General features: G+C 46.2%; 1 protein-coding gene across 2 annotated transcripts in view; it reads right to left on the bottom strand.

Moving 5' to 3' along the window:
• The window catches only part of LOC100650079, a 127,853-nt gene that overhangs the window by 81,067 nt on the left and 31,395 nt on the right, over positions 1-15,391 (bottom strand). The gene's annotated exons all lie outside the window — the stretch shown is intronic.

Raw genomic sequence — 15,391 nt, 5'->3', positions numbered from 1 at the left:
ACAGGAGGAGCATCCTGTATATAAAGGAAGTCGAGCAAACAACAAGATGACAACCGTATACCGACATTCTGTCGACTGTCCTGCGTGGGCATATAACGAGATCTCGTTTGAAGCGTTGTTATTCGGCTTTACGACTGTTTCTTTTTGATCAGATCTCCATGCTCTGCTAACGTCCTAACAACGAATGTGCCGACTTTTTACCAGAACGTTATTCGGCTAGAGTAAAGCAGACACGAAGTTCGTAGCTGGAAAAATTAGATGATTCATAGAAGAGACAGAAAAAGATGTTCTACAACTTTTCCTGCCAAAATTTTTTATTAAACATTCCACTTCTGGTCCTCTTGCGCATCTAATCGGCTGTGTTTGATTTTTCTGAACTTCTGAACTTCTGCCATTGAAATCTTTGAATTTAGGTTTATTAATTTAGCCGAATTAAGGATTGAACACTCGTAGCAGAAGAAAGCGTTGACAATTTTTTAAACGGGTAACGTTTAAAAATATTCCGGACTAAATTCCAATGGGGAGGTAACGGGCGATTCTTTTCCATAACACGAACAATTCTTCGTACCGTAAGGATGACACGAGGCGTGCGCTAATTTCACGCTAACGTGTGTACACGGCAATTAAGCGGATGAGAGTAAGCAGAAAAAGGCATCCGCTCGCACGTGAAAATTGTATCGCAATCCACAAAGCAGCCTGAGAAATCCTGGAAATCATTACGACAGCGTGTCACGTTGGCCCCCGAGACAAAGAAACATTAGATGCATCTGTGAATAAAACCGAGCTCGCGTGTCTTAATGTTCCCACGTGTTACTGGGTCAGTATACTTTTTAAAAGCGGGTACCGTACGGCCACCTTAACCCATAGATAATCTACAAACCTTCTGGGCCTTCGACGTTATAAGGACATTACACCATTCAAAAATCTTGCAGGTGCGTTACGTTTATTATGAAAAAGAGACAGATCATGTAACTTCTATATACATTTTCAGATAGCAAATTTTTTAAGCAACGCACATATATAACATACAAGTTTTCTATGTTAAGCGTTCAAATATTTTCGTGAACCAACGCGTAAAATAATCAACTTACAATTTTCGTAATGACATTTAATAGCTGAAAGATGTATTCCATTGCTTTAATTAAGTTCATAAATATATGAAGCCTAATAAACATCCACGGTCTACTAATGATCGTTAAACGATGGTACTGCCGACTATTCGTCGAACAGCGTAGAAATTTGTTCAACAGCGTAGATTAGCTCCAACCGACGATCAACAAATTGCTACCAGTTTCTTGCGACTTTTGTCCTTCCGCGATAGAGGTTCGCGCGTCAGGGTTTATCGATTGTACGTTGAACGTTATCGCCAGCGCCGGGCAACGCTTACATCCATTACACGTCCAGGATAATTGCACGACAGTGAACGAGGGCCCATCGACTCTCTCGACCGGCGGTAACGTTTTACGGCTAATTAACGTTTGTCCCTATCGGTGGGATCGTTACGCGGGCTTCGGGAGCGACGTTCGACAAAAACCGCACGAAACTTGACGTTCCCGCGATTTCCACGAAAGCCATCGCAATGCTGGTGAATCGACGCTCGTAAATCCCGCCGCTTACCATTACCGTTAGTACTCGAAGAGCAGGAAAGGAATGGGAGAAAGAGGCAAGAAACGTAAAAGAGAGGAACGAACGACGAGAGAGGAATTGCGGTCGGCTCCTTTCCTTTCGCCCTTGAAGCGCGAAAATGTAATTGCATTCCGCGAACACGGCGCCTAGCGTGACCCAGAACAACCGAGTAATCGTCGAAACGAACAACGGATAACCGAGAATAACGATTGGTGCTTGGTTTGGTTATACCAAAGAGTTCGCCAAGAACTCTCGAAAACGCCCACGATCGGGCTGAAGAGCTGACCCCGACGTCACCTCGATGGCGCCACACGTTGCTGGAAACCTCGCTGGACGAAGGTTACTTTCGCAATCGTCTGGACCAACCGTGGATACGAAAAAACGTGGTCACAGCGTGATTCTTCTTCGAGGTAGACAGGACTGATTTAAGCCATCGAGGTTAGAAGCGTGGGTGGCACATACGCGGAATACCGAGTCTCGAAATCCGGCGGCGACCTGCATGGATCGTCTGGTCGAGTTACATACACACCTAGTAGAGTAATGAAAGATTCGAAGGAAGATCCGGGACGAGATGATTCTTTCTGCGTTTGTTAACAATTTTTGCTGCTAATATGCAGTAACAGACCACGTTGTTATATGACTTTGACGTATGGCACGTAAGGTATGAATAAATACAGCAGATAACACGCAATCGCGAAAAAACGCGATACTGTTATATAAACGTTCAAAAACGTCGAAGTAAAAGGGTTTAGCGGAGGAAGCATAACGATAATGTTAAGTTTCAGTATACGGAATGTGGAGTAAACATGTACATAAATAAGATAAACAGCTTTAAAAAGATAATATTATTATACATACTGACCGGTAGATACCTAAGCAAGAAAAAATGCCCCTTTTTCTTGTTAGTTCGGCAACGAATAGCGACCCCATTATACACATGATGGGTTTCGATGCTTCCTTGGCGACTATAACATCATCGATAAATCACATCCGCAATTACAGCTTTAATTAGACCGTGTAACAATATCTAGTTAGCACAACACGATCGCTTAATCAACTAAGTCGCTAACAAGAAATGTCGCTTTATGGAACGAAGAGACTCTCGGTGACTGCCTAATTAGTTCGTGGATCGATCCAGTGCTGTACAATAGATGAAGATAAGAGACGATAAAAAAACACGTCATGCTACTTATTCTATCATTACAGAATCATTGATGCAATTATCAACTACGGATAGACCACGCTTTGTAAATGGTATTTCCATCTGCTAGCACGATCAAATTCAATAGCGTAAGCGTTTAATTATCTCGGCGAACATCACGCCAACTCCAGCATCCGATTCTCCATCGAATGGGTTATAATCAAAACGTTAATGAGAACGGAAATTAAATCCGTTCGGCTATAACAATACGGCCGACTCGAGGATTGTAGAATCGACTCGAGCGAAATTGTAGTCGAAAAAAACAGATGGAGCCGTAAATCCTTGCACGATTCACGGTTCAATCGTGGCCCGTGCAAGGTACGGACGAATCGATTCTCGGATACGGGCGAGCAATCGTTTTCATTATGAATTACGAGGTCGTGGTCTCGCAAGGTTGCGATCGACTTTATTGCCGCTAACTTTATAGACTTTAATCGAACATATATTAAAATCGGAAGATTCCTTAGCCATGATAGATGAATAGAATTTCGATTTGCGAAACGTTCCACCTTCGAACTTTCCAAGAACTATTTTCCATAATTTGTACAGCACTCCTACCTGTCGACGTCTCTATTCACGTTTCTGTATCGGGTTCAGCCTTCGACTAGTTCGAAAGCGGTAGCCGTGTCACAAGTGGATAAAACGTGTACCCGTCAATTGAGATGCCAAGAAGATCGATCGAGGAACAGTTATGCGTTAATTGTATAATTCTACAGGCAGGCTGCCCGTTACGCAACCTCTGGTTCCACCGTTCCATTGTCCTTTCCAAATCAGAACTTATACCCTGCCGGTCGAACGCGACGTCGAAACTCCGCGCCGTCATCGATGTAATTATGCTTGCGACTATTACGGCCCCATAATGCCTATATAATCCGAGCGAAATTGCGCAAGTGGCAAAGGTTATCGTTCCAGGTACCGGCCCGATCGATACATTCCCCCGCGAGTCTTTTGCTACCGTTTGGTCGATGCTACTCGGCTCCTTCCAGGCAAGAAACTTTTACCATTAAAGCAACTTTCTGGTCTCGCAGCTTGTAGTCTGCTATGGAAGATAACTTCAATTAGGAAGATAATCTTAATGCGCGTAGTTTGTATCGAGGTAGCAATTATGACGATATATCTGAATTGGTAATTCTGCATGTTGAAGAATTTTTAGGAAAGCTACAGAATGTAATTTATAGGTTATAGAAAAGAGCAATCTCGCACGAAAAGAGATATTACGGAGCACTTCCTCTCGACTTTATTCTTCCATAGACTATAGCCGCTATAAACATTGAAAAATAAAACTATCATATCATATCCGCATGTATATCATAAAAATATTATATCCGCACTATACGCTGTAGTTGGTTCGAGAGGCAGAATCCTGCTACTCAGCGTCAGCCCTCGCGACCAACGCTATACTCGATAATAGCCTGACATTATCAGATAAATCCACACACGGACAGCCTGACTAAACTGGCCTAGTACCGGGTACTGTGACCTCGTCGAGGCGATAACGCTCGATCACAATGATGGCCACTTCTTGCGGTCGTTCACGGTAGATGGTCTGGCCACTTGAATCCTCGCACAAGGTTCAAGGTAATTGATGGAAGCTGTTGCTCACCGAACGAATTGTAAGCTTCCAATGTCTCATTGAACGGACGATATTTCGATCCATGAAGAAGGACGCGTACGTGGCTGGATACGCAGCGCGTCTCAATGCTGCAGGTTAGGTAACGGTGCAGCAGCCAAGTGGCAAACACGAAGCCGACTTAACCCGCAGAAGGTAAGAGGAAAGACGAAGTCGTGCACGACTTTGCACGAAGACTAGGTGTGCGTGCGACGAACGATGGAAAAATATTCTTCTCGACTGTAAACTGTAAGTCATCTTCACCTAGCCCAGATCTCGAATCGGTCTCTGAACGACCACGACTTCCGTCGTGACTGATCTTACTTCAGACTCGATCGTTCGAACGATTATCATCCCGACTAGACTGGCAGAGTCTGGCGAGAAGAAAGGCGGTACAACGGTAACGGTGAAGAGATAACTCTAGGATGAGAAACCAAGAGAAACCCTTTGAGTTCGTAACTGATAGAAGTTGGGACTCGATCTGGGAGGAGAAAGGGAGAAAGCGAAAGCTCGAGTCACCGTGATGAATCCGGAAGTTTCTCCTCGGGGGAGAATTCCGGAGTGGCATGGCGGATCGAATCGTGACGCTCACCTGGTGAGACGGTTCAGTAACGAAATAGATAGTCGTTTAGAAACGAACATCGAACGTTAGGTAGATACAAGAGGAATTATTTTAGGGAAAGAACGGAGAGAATTTCTTGTCACGAAGAAAGATCCGGCAGCTTGATATCCTTAAACAATTTTTGCCATAACATGAACATTGGACCACCGGTACAAAATTTTTCGAAATCCGACACCAAACTTCCACGTGACTTAGCAGGCCCTGACGATCAGCCACGCTGAATGTGCGGGTTTTCTTTTAAAGTTCCACCTTTTCGATCAAACACCGTGGAGAAGCCTGTACTCGGGGGCAGGCAGATGTATGGGTGGTAAACCGAGACGCGGTAAGGTCTGCCGACTGGATCTTTCGAATGTAAGGCCGAGGCGTCATTCCAGGGACCACCTGGTAACCAGCAATCATATACATATATCCTTGGTTCTCGAAATTCCTATGACCTGAAGCAGAAACGATGCTGCTATTCGTTGAACGAAAAACGATCGTTCGAAAACAGATGATTCGATCATTCCAACGCATCGACTGGTTTCACAACCATTACCATGATGTAAATTGTAACTCGCGTTACTGATATTACACCGCGGTAAATATCGCGAGAAATAATTCGAGAGTATTGGAATTCACGAAACATTCGATGGATTCATTTGCTGTATTTTCTGAGACGTGAAACTTGGGCTTAAAATAGCCGGGCTGAAAAAGTGGGTTTTGAAATGCATGGTTCGAGAGACTCGTTTGTCACTTTCAAGGTGCACAACACATTCGTAAAGTTTCTCGTGTATCGCTGTTGCGAATCCAAAAAATTCGTCACCGTTATGCAAAAGAGTTCAAAGGTGACAGCGTTCGTCATTCGCATCCTCGAACCATCCAACGTTGGACGAGCTGGTCCGACGAAAATACAGTTGCCGCAACGGTGAACGGTGAATAAATTTACTTAACTAATGCGCCGAGGCACGGACGCCGGCTGCGAATTAGCGGGAAACGTAATGGCTCGGTGATTACTCGCTTAGTAAACGAGTAGCCAAAATTATCATCGAATCGAGTCGATCCGAAATAGTCCGAATCGTTTAGTCATCGTCCCAAGGCAGCGTTCCACTCGCACAAGAATCGCGTTCTGGCGTCGATAGGCAGCCACGTTGCCACACCGGGACGGCGACCGGCAATAAATTACGAAGATTGATGTTTCGCAAATCAAAGGCGATCTGCCGGAGCCGCGCGGCTCGGCGGAGGCAGAAGAAGGAACGCCGCCACCGTCGCGCCGCCGTCGTTCGTTGGAGGAAGAGGACTTAAACGGCCACGAGAAGCGGTCGGAAGAGCTCACAAAGAAATCGTCTCGCCACCTACGACGACCTCACGGCTCTTTTGCCCCTCAGTCCCTCGTTCCCCGCGAGTATTAGGATTTACGGTCTGCACGGGATTGGAGCCGCTCTCGTGGTCGGCACGGCGTTCACGCCGCTTGAACGAGTTTTACGAGTCGTGTCGATTTGCAGATCGGAAAGGTTGACCCGTTCCTTCGTCAGTCGGCCGGCACGACGTCTTTAAACTGCTCGAAAAGCAGTCTTACTTTACGTCCGTATCAGAGTTTACGGTTCGCACGACCCCGATGCGAAGTGGATCTTAGAGGCCATCACGACGATTTGCATGGTTCGAATGCCGTTTTCAAGGCGTGCCGTTCGCTTTTCAACCTAGACTGTGCCAAGCTGCTGCTTCTCGTTCGAGCACGCTTGTCCTTTCGGAATCGCAGCGAGACCGACCAGCTAGCCGCCGCCACCGCCGCCGCGTAATAGGCCCGACAGCGAAGCGGCGTTAACGATCCCCGTGGCAATGCGATTTCCTCCGGTCGTGCGAGAAACGCGACCGTTCCTTTCTTCCAATGCCAAGATTACCGGCTGATTTTTGCTCTGGCTAACCTGCGTCCCTCTTTTTACCCAGCACGAAACTCGCTTCGATTTACGGCACTGTATTTCCACTCTGCGTCCAATGTAAGCAATTCTTTTCGTTGCTAACTGATTCGTCGATTTCTATCTGATCAAATATGTATCTCTAATTATATACGCGTATTCTCGATTGCTTCGTTGCAAACATTTAAGAACGAGAAAATTTGTGGTGCAATAAAAAAAAAAAAAAAGAAAGAAGGGAAAAGAAAAAAATAAAACGCGTGTCACTTTAACAAGATTTTATCGAACCTACGCCCTAATTGCAGTCAACGTCTTCTCTGGTACAGGCCTGATCGCTTCGTGTTGTCAAGCAATTTCGGCGGACCACCGGAGGGATACGATTGAAAAGAGACGCGCGGGCGCGAGCAAAAATAACGGTCGACGAAATCGTTAACGGGAAAGAAAGGCGAAGGATGAAACGGCACAAAGCGAGTCGATCACGAGCGCGATTATCATTGTAACGGCATTTCTTACGATAATTGAAGGATCGTGCTGCGTTTCGGCAAGCTCGAAATATACCTCCAACGACGAATGCCGCGAGTTACACGCGAGTAGCGCGAGAACCGCGCGCGATCCACTCGATCGCGAAACGCGCGTCTTAATTCGGATCAAGGACAGGCGACTTAAGCTAGCCCAGGTTCCGTGGATCCCACTCGTTTCTATCGTGTTCCAACTAGTTCCAAGCTGACGGTAAACTGCTCCGATAGACCGTAACCGCGAAACAATAAGAAGCCGACGGCAATTTCGCAATTCAACAGAAATGTCAAGCGACCAACGTGCGATACAATTGTCCTCTGACAAAGTATTCGAATTGTAGGTACACGCGAACCACGAGCACGGATCGAATTGCTTGTATCGCTGGATAGGGAAGCTAAATCATCGGTTTTATAGAGTTTCGTTGTGACATGCATTGTAAGTTACATGTAGCATCTCTATATGGTAGTTTGATTCAAGTGGGATAGATATATCACTCGAACATAAGGTCTATTGATTACAACATAAGTTAAACTCGGGATAAGTTCGTGATACCTTTGAATTTTTTCTGTTGTAATATAGGAATATACATAAGATAATATAGCAGAATGAAAAACAGGTTGAATAACCATTTGTTCTAGAAAAAAGTGTATAACAAAACTGCAAGTTGTTCTCAATCCTAAGGTACCAATAATTAAGAGATTACATGGATCGTTTTCTGCATTCCTGACCACTATCATCTTCTCGGTTATATGGAATCATCTCGGCCGATCTGCGTTTAAAATGTTCCCGGTATTTTTCACCAGACATGGCCATAAAATTGTCGAACAGTAAACGAAAGTGACTGGAACCAGCGTCGTGATCCGTATTTGGAAGCGTTCCGGTGAGTATAATTCACGACTCGTCCTTAAAACGTGATCTTCGAGGGATCACGCGCATTGGTTTTCTCACAAAAATTCTGAGGTTAACTGTAAAACGGTGCCTCTGAACGAACACACGTGAGTTAAAGCTGTGTCTAGGCGCGCTCGCGCGCGGATAAAGCCCGCGGGTACAGCCGCAAACACACCCACTCTCGTGGTCCGCTAATGGAATTACCTGTTCGAGTTTACAGAAACCCATAACTGGGGTTTGTTCTAGGAACGCGGGTCGTGCGAATGCGCGCAGCTTCGTGTGCGTGCTCCTGAGCTGTTTCGAGCGCGTGTGAGATCGCGCGCGCGCTCGTGCGCTGCGATGAAAATTATCCCCAAAGGCGATCGGTGACCTTCGATCCTGCAGTGCCTCGCTGGTTTCCCGACGTGAAAAGTCCTGATTTTTGTCGCAGATCGCAAGACTTCCATGAATTTTATTCAATAATAATGTAAATAAGTAAGAATATAAACAATTGTAAAACATAAACAAACAAGAGATGTAAAACGTAATACAAACAATTAAAAAATATAAGCAAATAAGCAAAAATTTAAGCAACACATATATAGTATGATAAGAGTGTTCAATGCGAGAGGTTTATTAATTTATATGAACGACCTAACGATTGGTTGAAATGAATTGTCTAATAGATTCTCATATCGGAGCGATCGCTAATTGGATCACGTATCTACCGATGGAATACTGGTAGCTAACAATTAAGGAACTTTTTTAATCAGCAATAATTTCGTAGGATACTCGGATATTATATTTCGTAGGATGCCCGACGTGAAATTGCCAAAGGATATCGATGGCGTACGATTGATGAAATAATTAGCGATGTCCGGGCAGTCTTTCTCTGTTATCCAGTGTAGATAGAGATCTTGCAGGCTTTATTCATCCGGTGTAGCGGTACATTGAAAGGAAATAGCTGGGCACAGTGGTGAAGAAGCTTGCTATACGACTTCCAGAACCGTCTGCCTTCGATATTTCCTTTCCCCATTTAATTCGTCACGCCACCTTCTAACTGTGTATTATTAGAGACACGGGGTCTCGATGGTGGTGCGCGCGCCTCTGCGATACCAGAGGAAATATCTTCCTCGCGATTATACGAACAGGAAAGAAGCAAAACGGGCGATACCTTTCTGTCGAATGCATTCGACGCGGAGTATCGGCGTCGAACGAGTCGAATCAACGAAACTATACCTCCGAATTAACAATTACAGGTAGATTCTAACGATTCTAACGGCCTGCGGAAATATTAGCCTGTACACGCTTAACGGTATACAAAATTTATCTATCGCGTAGCTCAACCGCACGTCTCTTTCAACGAAAATTCCTCGCCGAAGAACAGAGAGAATCGCAAACGAGATGCGTACACGGCTGAACGCGCTAAGCAAACAACGGGAATTCGTTTCCGTGGGATGGTGCACTTCCACGCCCACGCCAACCCTTCGTTGCTGGCTCGCAAGGTACACACATTCGATACGGAAGGATCGAACGTCAAACAATGCCAGTCGCTGTATAGTCTCGCGGCTGCGGCTCGCTTCTAACTGTTTAACGTCGTCGCTAACTAGAGAAACGACGAGCAGGGAAACGAGAAGGGATCCAGCAGCTCCACGTAATACCGTGGGAGCCAACGACCTCGTTTCACGGTTTCTTCTCCGTGAAAGTGTTCCGATATTACGAGACCGTGGCGTACTGTTAACCTCCCGACAACGGAACACACGCTTGAAATCTGCTCGCAACACGGCCGAGATCGCGAACCTGATAGATCGCGGTCATTTGTTCGGCACGATCGCGTTGTCCCGCGTTTGTCGCTCGTTTGCTCCATCAGTTACGTAAGGGTAAACGTCCTGGACGTGGCTTGTAAAGCGCGTTTAACTCTATTCACCGATAGACAATACGTTATCGTATAATAAGTAACAAACGTGGAGAGCTTTCCCGCACGATCGCTCGACGAAATTTATGTAAGAGGAAAAGCAAACGATCCCACGTTCATATCGAGCTGAACGGAGAAAACCAAAGAATCGAAGATTCGCGTATCCAATGGCGCTCCTCATACCAGATCCCCAGTGCTTTTACCGTTAAATCGGCAAAGCGGTTTCCACAATTTTGCCGTAATAATCCGATCGTTCCGTCCGCGAAACGCTCCGACGGAGCTGCTATACCGATAGAGAGACTCAACGAACCAACGAATCGACGAACGAACTCGGAAAGCAACGAGAGCGCGGGAGAGACCCTGCAGGCAATCGCCGTAGTGCGGCAATGAATCATCCGGTTAACGCAGCCTGTCTCGTCATTACTTTCCTTAGCGATCGCCTTAGCGTTCCAAGACCAGTCTCGCCAAGCAGCGGGTAAGGTCAGATGCGAGCGAACGCCGCGTTCTCGGGAACGTGGTTCGTGGTTTTTAGTGGAATGCGCGCCCGAGAGAATCGAGAATCTGCCTACGATCAAAAGCCATCGGCCTCGCGTCTATTTTCCAACACCGATGTTGGAAACCATCTCGACGTAGCTGCAAAGTCGTCGTGTTACTATCTATCGCGATTCTCGTCGCGTTTCCTCTGAAACTCGTTCGGATGGAATTATGAAGTTTGAGAAATCTTTGGACGCGCTCTTTATATCGGCGATACGAGATATGGTCGAACGGATCATCCGAGAGACCACACGCACGCCGTCCATCGAGAAATTGAGCGCGCGGTCAGATTCCTCGCGAGTTGTCCAGCTACTCGGCACATTCACGTAACGCGGCACGATCGCTATCGATGGATTCCGTTGAATTCTCGCGTTCACGGTGCGCCTGCCAGGCATGCGTTGATGCGCTCCCGTACGCGTTGAATTTTATTCAGTCGGATGGATGGCGAACCGCCGACAGCCCCTTGCTATTTTCGGCCAAGCATCCCAGTCTGAGTAATTAGGATGCCTCGAATAGCAACGAGGAAACTCTTCGCCGTTCCCCTCCCTCCGTTAACTTAATTAACTTGGATGTTATGGAATTCTCGTGGGAAAGAATTCGGAATTGTTTTAAGCCGCCAGAGTTTGAGTAGACCCGCGAATTTTGCAGTCTGAAGATTATCTCTCTCCTTGATCTTCGATCACACTCTAACGTAACGAAAGAAAATATTCCACATGTTACATAGTTAATTAAAAGTCGGCGCGGAACTTCGTCATGCGCGAATTTTCGGCTTCGTTTGCATTCGCGACAAAGCAGAGACCGATCGATCTCTTTGCAAACTTTCGACGGCCAAACGACTCATTGTACCCCGTTCTTTGACATGCAGATCACCCTTTCAGGGAACGCCGAAACGAAAGCGACAGTCGCATTTCTAAAGCCTGTCGTCATACCAAAAATGCTTCCAATGTATCCGAACGGAGATCTCGAGGCGTCGAAAGTGTGAAAGCGAAGAACACCTTGAGGACAAGGCTCGGTTGGCAAGGGCCTCGACTAGGTTCGCTAGGCACGCCTCTTCCATCGGAATATCGATACGTGAACGTCGTGGTACGCCAGCTAAATATTTAAGAGCGATCGGGGACGTTCTGACCTACATCGTTTCATTCACTCGAACGACAGATACATTATCATTCTTTCTAATAGCTTCGATTGAAGCTCATTCGAAAACGATCGATCAAAATATACGTAAGGTAGTACATGATTGTGATGCAAATTCAAGAAGAACGCTACCTTCAGGACACGCGTCGATTAGATCCTCGTTCTATCCTCCAGCGAAGTTCTCACCGAATCGACAAAACGAAAACGGCAAAATGAAAAAATATCGCGGCAACGCTCGTCATAAATACTTCGATAGACGTTCCCGCGGCGCAGCGAGGGGCCGAATAAAGCTTCTCGCATCTCGGCCGCAGGAAATTTAATAGCGCGTACACGGTCTTGCGGCGAGTAGAGTCCGATCGTCGTTTTATTCGTAACATTCCTGTCGCACTTAATGACGTCAGAGCTCGGGGCAACGCGTAGGGCACGCGACTTGCACGGCTATGCGAAGGATCCCTACCAAGGTCGGCCGCTACCGACTAGGATTATCCCGTGGAATCCTCCTCGATCGCCGCTTCGAGCACGTTGCTGCTGCTCGAGCAAAACGTCTCTCGTCTCGTCTCCTCTCTGCTTCTCTCGTCCCGCTCCGCTCTCTCGAGGTCGACCGGACTGGGGAGGGAATGACTTCGGGGGAATTTACGGTGGTTAATCTGTATCTAGACTCGTACACTGTCCTCGGTTGCGTTCCCTCCATATGCATAATTCACGTTTGCATAAAACGGCTCTTCGACCGTGCTCCACGGTTTCATTTAGCCTGGGACCTCTCTTTATATCCTCTCGCGCACGGACCGTCCTATTGAACCATCAATCTTTTCTGATCCACGCTGTGCTCCTTTTGCGATTCATACCCAAGCGGCCTATCCTACGGACCCCGTTTAGCGTCCGAGAATATGGATTTATAGAAGCAAATGACGGTCATCTCGAAAACCACGATCGATCTCAAGCTCGACCCGGGAATCCTCCATTTCCCGTATCATCGGTGTGTACTTCGTGCTTGGAAGGAATGATCGACCCTAAAGGAATTTTATAACTATATATGTTACGTCGCGCACTCCATCCCGTGGGGCTTGACAGCCAACGGTCTACGTGCCGTCTTTCGAACCCTCAATAGGCCCAAGGACCTACTATAAACTTGAACTCCTAACTGCATTGTCCTTGGGTTTATTACGCGCTCTTAAGAATTACGGAGAAAGCAGATAGTGGTCTAACGCAAAAAGTGGAAATGTATCTAACGGAAAAGCTGGTTTTTCCCATAAACAATGTCGCCCATGAACCACGTTGGTAGGAGACTTCTTCCTCCTGTCTTCATTGCCAACATTGGTCATAACCAATCGGCATCGCGAATCATTGCCCTCACTTTCCTAACTAAAAATGTCAGCAACGAATCCGCGTTCTACGTTCAAAGGGCATACCGATATCGAGCTTTCCTCCGTAATCACATCAGAACGAACTTCAGAGTTCCTACGGCTCTCACAGTTTCTACGGCTCATACTGTTCCTACTGCTCCGACTGCTTCTACTACTGCTTCTACGCCATCAGGAGGGTCAACTCTACTGGTTCTCATAACCAACGAACAGTCAAAGTCAAAGTCTAGCTAGTCAGTCAAAGTCAACATATACACTCTATTCTCTCATCTACGAATAATCCTTTTCTTCGTCACCTGTATTAATCAATGGCGTTACTAATTTGTGTAATTGTACAAAGTGTTGGAAATATACATTTGTATAACCCTGTGAATCGCAGTGTTATACTAGAACAACCACCCCTATTATCCTAACCGAAATAAGGGGATCGAACTATTTGTGGTGTCGATTATTACAATCGTAACGGGAATTTACGACACCCGTTGACGCATTTTCTAGCGTCTAGCGTCTAGAGACTGCGTCTCCCCGCGATAGCTCGAATTTACAATATATGTGGCTCTTATTTCCGTAAATTTATATCTTCTAGCGAAATACTGACCAATTTAGAAAAATTCACTACGGATTTAAAATGATTTCGTTAATATCGTATTCTTTTTCGAGTTGACGAAGTCGAAAGGATTCTATTGATCCTGTGCATTTCTCGAAGTTCCCGGTATTTCCGTTCCGTCGATCAGTCAGAAGGTCCAAGGAATGGGCCTGAAAATTGAAGACGATCGATGTACCGAAACCCAACTCCGCTCGGAAACCCCGCAGACATTTCCGGCCTGTCGCGTCCTTTCTTTCACGACGTAATTCTCTCGGCTCGTTCAGAGGACGTCCGCAAGATTTTCGAGATGTCGTCGCGATGAGTCAGAATTCGCGATCGCCGGTTCGGATGTCGCGACTGTACCCCAGGCATAACAAGCTGCGCATACAGACAATGTTGCAAGAGAGTAATACCGAGAGGATCAAACATGCGCAGCTCCAGAAGAGAAGAAAACCGAGAGAGAAAGACGACTACGGTCATTGGTAGTAACCTCACGTGCGGTACCTCGAGCTCGACACCGTGTACTCCGCTTGATCCCCCTTTTCTTGTTCCCGCGATCCGCACCGCGCCACAGCCTCGCCATCCCTCGTTGCAACAGAAGCTACCTCGAATAGCCCAATCCCTACACGGAAATTCGCTGTTCTTCGAGTCGTACATGGAGATTTCTTACACTCGGAATAGTTAAGAGTCCGTTAATTTCAATCGAATGGGGAAAACATCATGAAATTGTTAGACATTTTGTCAGGTTAAAAGTTTAAACGTACAGACGTCATTTACAAGTGATAAATTTCTTTAGTAGATACGACGTGCGATATTAACTATGTAAAAAAAGTAATTATAGTCACAAATGAAATCTATTCGAGTATCTATTGTTTTCCAAAATCAATGCAACAGTAGATTTTCCATTTGCACACGAATGAACTGTCTCCATTTAGAACACAAGATAGCTATATCACAATAAGGCGCGATGAGAACCCTATCTCCTTCTCTTTGTTCGTTTCTCTAGCGTAAGTACTTGTCGCTTCCTTATCTAGTAACTTCACGCTTCGTCCACGCTTTATCGTCGCGTTCGGAAAACAAATGATCGGTTGAATCGATCGAATTCAATGCCAAACGGCTGACGTAACCGAGACGAAAGAGGCGTCGCGCGTTTGCCATTGAATTGAAATTCATCGACTAGCTTCTCGGCGCTCAGTACGCGCTCCCATGGGAACGCGTTTCGCTAATAACCGAACAAAAACCAGTAATTGCAAGTCGCTAAGAAAGGAGCCTCGATACTAATGAGCGACCGCTCCGCGGCTACGTTTTTCCCCGACAGGATAATAAGATCCGATTGATTCGTCGTAAGAACGAACAACTATCGAAACGCGGCGATTTCAATGAACGCCAAAGATCGCAGCTCTTCGTCGTTTTCTTCCGCGATTGACCGGTGTGGTTTCTTCGCGCGGAACCGAGAAAAATCGCGGGTATCGAGGGCGGTCTGTCATTACGTCGTTCTTCTAATGGAGCTTTCGCTCTGAAATGATAGACC

Source organism: Bombus terrestris, chromosome 7, assembly GCF_910591885.1.
Source record: "Bombus terrestris chromosome 7, iyBomTerr1.2, whole genome shotgun sequence".
In the NCBI taxonomy this organism is placed as follows: Eukaryota; Metazoa; Arthropoda; class Insecta; order Hymenoptera; family Apidae; genus Bombus; species Bombus terrestris.
The sequence above is the reverse complement of the archived record's forward strand: the minus strand, read 5'-3'. Positions and strand labels throughout refer to the sequence as shown.